Genomic DNA, 5918 nt, shown 5'->3' with positions numbered 1-5918 from the left:
ATACGCATAAGATCAAGTTAAAGGCCTGTAAAACAGGAGATCTCAGAAGCCATATACTAACAGAATGAACAGCTCTGAGTAGGCCCCAGATAACCCACAAGGCCACTAGACGTCTGGGAGGGTACGAGGAGACCTTGATAGGAACGTCAGAAGACTGTCTATCAATATGGTATGATCCTCACATGATGCCCCCTCACCCAGAAGGGACACTGAATAGAGAGAGATCTTATGGAAGAAACCCCATGGGAAGGAGTGGTTAACTTAAAGGGGTGTCATACTGATCAAAGTGTATAAAAGCTATTGTAATCTGGCATGGAGCCAGTTCTTCTGCAGAAAAACTCAGGTCTTTGTTGCCAATAAAGATCTTTATATTATACCATTCTTATGCCTTGAGAGAAGATTCTTTTGTCTCCTGGGGAAACCACGACAACAGGAAAAAACACACCCAATTCGTGGCTACTCGCAGTCAGAAACACTGCTGAAATACACTCTGGTTCACCAAAAGAAAACCACACAATAGGCGTGGGCTGTCAGTCGCTTGCTTTGAGCCCCGCTGCTGCTGCACAGAGCGCTGTTCACTTGTTTATTCAAAGTTTATTCATTTTCAATGTGTCGCGTGTCCAAATTGCACCAAATCCGACACCGCACGTCCTTGGGTCCCCAGCAGTACACCCTCCAAGTGTGAAGTCGATCGGACGAACGGTTGTCGAGATATGCGAAGGACACACAGACACACACACATACAGCCAGGTCCCCAAAGTTGGCAACCCTGGTCTAATAACTTTGTAACGACAAGGCACAAGGCACAGCTCCCGAATGTAGTTTGAGGTTTTTTTTGGTTTTTTTCCTGTGACTAACTGACCAATGAACTTGGTCGACTAAGACTCTTCTCATCGACTAACGGTTTGGTCGACTGTTAGGGGGCAGCCCTAGTAATCTGATATGTAATCTGACTCTGATATGATCCTAATCTGATATATAATGTAATAATCTGATATGTAATCTGACTCTGATACGCTCCTAATCTGATATATAATGTAATAATCTGATATGTAATCTGACTCCGATACGCTCCTAATCTGATATATAATGTAATAATCTGATATGTAATCGGACTCTGATACGCTCCTAATTAACCTGGAAAAGAAAGCTTCTAGTTTCAGAGGTAAACAAATAAATAAATACTCAGTAGTGAAGTTTGTGTGTTTTGTCAGAGTGCAGGAACACACTGTAAAATAAATGTAAATAAACCCCAGTATATATACTATTATAGTACAGAACAGTAGTCGAGTAGATTTATAAAACACTATGTAGCAATAGAACACTATATAATAAGACTTTATATATATTATTATAGTAGATTTATAAAACTATGTAGCACCAAAAAGAGACTTTGAATAATTGAGTTTCACTACTGCAAAATAATTGCTGGCATCATTAAATAATTTACTGTGAATTATTATTTGCCAATTTAAGATCTTTGCTTATAAATTGCAACATCTTTAATGTTATAATCGATTGTATTTTTAACCCCTCGCTCCCCGACTTTAGCGTTAATTTCCCCCTTAAATAGCTTCAAAGTTAGAATTTTTGTTTTCCGTATTGTACGACAACGTCACATAATATTCTGTATCTGCTCCATCGCATAAAAGTGAGAAAATTTAGATGTCTTGAGCTTCATTTTCTCCACATTTCCCTGTAGTTCAGCCTGACATGTTTGGTGTCTTTGGAAACCTTGGGATCTGGACTAGAATTTCAAATAAAGTCCTGTGGGTTTGAACGAAGCTTGGTAGTGAAACGTGTGACGGGACCAGGAGGAGAGTTTCTGCTCATCTCCTGCTGGGGTTATGACTGACAGGAGGCGGGGCCTAACGGAGCCCACAGAAGAGAACGATACCTACTGGTTGAAGATAGAAAGGGAAAGGGAAAAGATGAATGTCAGAGAAGCAGGAAGCAGAAGTAAAACCGATCTAAAGTCTTCAGGGTGACGTTCAGCTGGAGGTTGGTTTTGGTTTGGAGTTTTTCCCACCAAAAGCTCGGAGGAGATCACAGGCTCAGAGGAGAAGAAGAAGAAGAAGAAGAAGAGAATGACGATGATGAAGGTTTACCTGCTGCTGTGGGCCGTCGGTGAGTTAGAGAGCCGACTGTGGGTTACTGTGTTTGGTTTGTTGCTATCACACACACACACACACACACACATACACACAGATAACATGTGAGTCACTTCATCAGTTATTACCTGGAAAAATCTTGGAAATGAATTTGCTAATTTCCAGGTCTGAGAAAGTCTTCAAAGAGTCTTTCTTTCTGTCTTGACTTCATTACTTCCAATACATTCCATTTAATTCTACTTTTCAATTCAAGTCGGTTTCACTGGCATTACAAGAGAAAGTTATGTGTTGCCAAAGCATTCAGAGTGAAGCGTCACAGGTCAATATTACTACAACTACATACAATACAATCATCATTGTAATATTTTTTGTATATAGAGAACATACATACATACTTGCCGTCTTTACATAACCACACAGCAGTGTAAACCAAAGTTATTCTTGTCAGCAGGTTTCTCTTCCTCTCCGGGCACAGAGGGGAGTTTGGTGACGCTTTATTGGTCATGTCCACAATTTCCTAGACAGGAACTATTAATTTCCTAGGAGAGAGAACCATGACATGATGGAGTGACTATAGGGAAAATAGAGAGAGAGTCAATGGTAGTTGGTAGCTGGTAAGAACCTCCAATTTCTTCTGTTGTTTCCAAGACAGAACCATGAAATGATGTAGCAGCTATACTGAAAACAAGACTAGGCTGACGGAGGGCGAGCCGGGCCTTTGATGTCTCGCAGTTGGCTCCTCCCACTGTGTAAAGGTCCCATCTGGTAAAGCAGGACCTCTGTGGTGATAAAGGAGTTGGATGGTCTATCTAAACATGGTGAAAGTATCAAAACTAAATCCACACAATCCATATTAGAAAAGCCTCTAAACGAGCCGTTTGGACTTCAGTAACTTTGTGGCGTCACAAAGGTTCGCTCATTATCTGAACTGGACTGAACTGGACTGAACTGGACTGTACTGGATTAAACATTATCATTTTTGTAAGAAATAATAGACTAACAAAGTGTTTTTTTCAAAGCGGTTGAGCGGTTGTCTTTGTTTATTAACCGGAGAGTTTTCCCTACCTGTAGCTGCCCGGGCCGCGGCGTCTCATGTTTCACTCTGGAAACGGTTAGCCAATCGGAACAGAGGGGTCGTTAATATTAATGAGCCTTAAAGATACAGAGACAGAAACAGCCTGTTCTCGGTAAGGCTCAGAGAGATGCTGGAAAATGAACGTGGAGAAATGGATTGAGAGTGTTTTTGGTTCTCTCACTCTCTCTCTCTCTCTCCCCTCCCTCTCTCTCACCTCTCTCTCTCTGTCTCTCTCTTTCTCTCTCACTCTCTCTCCCCCCTCCCTCTCTCTCTCTCTTTCCCCTCTCCCCCCCTCTCTCCCCCCCCCCCCCTCTCTCTTTCTCTCTCACTCTCTCTCCCCCCTCTCTCTCTCCCCTCTCTCTCTCTCTCTTTCTCTCTCACTCTCTCTCCCCCTCCTTCTCTCTCTCCCCCCTCTCTGTCTCTCTCTCTTTCTCTCTCACTCTCTCCCCCCTCTCTCTCTCTCTCTCCCCCCTCTCTCTCTCTCTTTCCCCTCTCTCCCCCTCTCTCTCTCTCTCTCCCTCTCTCTCTCTCTCTCTACAGCTGCTGTAGTCGTTTTATCGAGGGGAGAATCTGATGAAGATGAAGATTATGACTATTCACTTTTTTATTGGGACGACTTCCTCAGCAACAACACATCTGACGGAATGTACGAGAATGACGTGTTCGTACGTGGCAACTGGACCTTTAACTCCTCCTCCCCCTCCTCCTCCTCTTCCTCCTCCAGCCTCCTCCTCCTCCGTCTGCTCTGCTCTCTCTCACTCTCCTGTGTGCTGGCGTATTAAACCGCATGTCACATCAGGTTTGTTGTGATCTGGTTTTGATATATTTATTTACAGCCTCGTAACGTGCAAATATAAAAAAATGTTTTCCTAAAGCATGTTGGGAGTCTCTGCTCATCTCCTGCGGTTCCCCTTCCTGTTTTCCAATTTTTTGTTTGTTTGTTTGTTTTGTTTCGTTTCGTTTCCCGTTGCAGACGGCGGGCCGGAGGAAGAGTCCGTCTGCGGTCTTAGTCTGTCGGGTTTGCAGCTCGACCGGGTTTTGATTGACAGGAGGCCGTGGAAATAACCGGAAGCAGAAAGCAGAAGTGACACCTATTAACAAAAAACATATATCTGTTATTGTGGCGCATGTATGTGAAAACAGTGAAGATTACCAGTCAAGAAGATGTAAAATGTTAAAAAAAAATTAAAAAAAATGAACAAAAAGTCACATCAGGGCTGGACTTGTACTTCTCAACCTGTTTCACATCAAGGACCCTAGTTTAGTCCACATTAGAGCCACATTAGAACCCCCATTTGATGAGGTTTTGTCTCTCAGACCCAAATCTGATAATATTTTTATTGTCAGATATGATTTTGTCCAGCGGCCAGTTGCATAAAGCTAGTTTAAGTCTAGTCTAAGCCTCAGACTGGTCTTAGATTCTCAGGTTGGACTAGTCTAACTAAGACTGTCTGTTACTTAAATATTACAACATTACATTAATATTACAATATTACTACTTATTTAGATGTAGGACAGGTAGCCACCTTCCCCCTGGCTAATCTTGAGTTAAGATCTTTGTTGCTATGGCAACGAGTCGGCCTAACTGTCAGAGTGGGAAGTTTAAATACTGAAGCTGTTTCATAAAAGACGGCAAATCTTTGGTTTTTGGGAAGAACCTGAAGAAGAGAGAGAGTCTATAGAGAGAGAAACAACACATGAGAGATCTACAACAACCAAGAAGTAGTAGGAACAGGTCGATATAAATATCTATAGCAAGTTTGACTAAAGGTCACATTTAAGTCTCAGACCAGGTCTATCTTTATGCAGCTGGTCTCTAAAGGTCACATTTAAGTCTCAGACCAGGTCTATCTTTATGCAGCTGGTCTCTAAAGGTCACATTTAAGTCTCAGACCAGGTCTATCTTTATGCAGCTGGTCTCTGAAGTCCATGACTGTCTGTGTTGCAGGTAGAGAGATAACAGAGAAACTGATCAGAACAGTCTGTGTTTCCTTTATGAGGGTAAAAATATCTTTCTATTTTACTTGATTTGATTCTTTGCTTTAATGCTTTTAATTCTTTTATATGAATTTGTATCTTTTTCACTTTGTCTCGATGCTTTTAATGTTTTATGTAAAGCACTTTGACGCCTTCTCTAACTGTGTTCACTTCTTGGAAATGGAAGTGTAACACTTCATGGAGCCCCCTCAAGGACCCCCCTGGTGGTCCCCGGACCCCACGTTGAGAACCACTGCTTTAAGGATTGTTGTCTGCAGAGCTTTTAAAATGATTAGTAATTATTTGTAACCACGGTTCTCTGAGAGTCTCCGCTGATCTGTTGAGAGACTCTGATGCAGTAATTCGATACATGATGTAATCTGATATCTAATCTGACTCTGATGCACTCCTAATTAAACTGGAAAAGAAAGCCTGTAGGTAAATAAATAAATAAATAAATGAATTAATACTCAGTAATGCAGATTATGTTTTGTCAGATTGCAGGAACACACTGTGAAATAAAGCAATGCAATGTGACCTTTGACCCCAGTTCTACTTCATACATCTACTATACTAGAATACTACAGATAACGTCTCATATAATAATATCAAATCTTATATACTATAAGATTGGTAACACTTCACAATAAGGGTACATTAATTAAGGGTTAACTAACCCTTAATTAACTGTTAGCTAATGTGTCTGGTAATCATTTACTAACAGTGTTCATGTTAATGCCTATTAAATAATGTAT

The 5918-nt window shown here is 41.3% G+C and overlaps 1 long non-coding RNA gene across 1 annotated transcript; it reads left to right on the top strand.

Moving 5' to 3' along the window:
* The first annotated feature begins 1942 nt into the window (after window positions 1-1942).
* LOC139650703 (uncharacterized) lies at window positions 1943-5681 on the top strand. Its single transcript, XR_011695654.1, has 3 exons — window positions 1943-2127; window positions 3727-3985; window positions 4160-5681. It is a non-coding gene; the product is annotated as an uncharacterized lncRNA (long non-coding RNA).
* The last annotated feature ends 237 nt before the right edge of the window (window positions 5682-5918 follow it).

Source organism: Centroberyx affinis, unplaced genomic scaffold (assembly GCF_046629955.1).
Source record: "Centroberyx affinis isolate AG114_WGS23_722 - 3 ecotype Tasmania unplaced genomic scaffold, CSIRO-AGI_Caff_v1 ptg001536l_1, whole genome shotgun sequence".
Taxonomy (NCBI): Eukaryota; Metazoa; Chordata; class Actinopteri; order Beryciformes; family Berycidae; genus Centroberyx; species Centroberyx affinis.
This window is presented reverse-complemented; position numbering and strand designations above follow the sequence as displayed.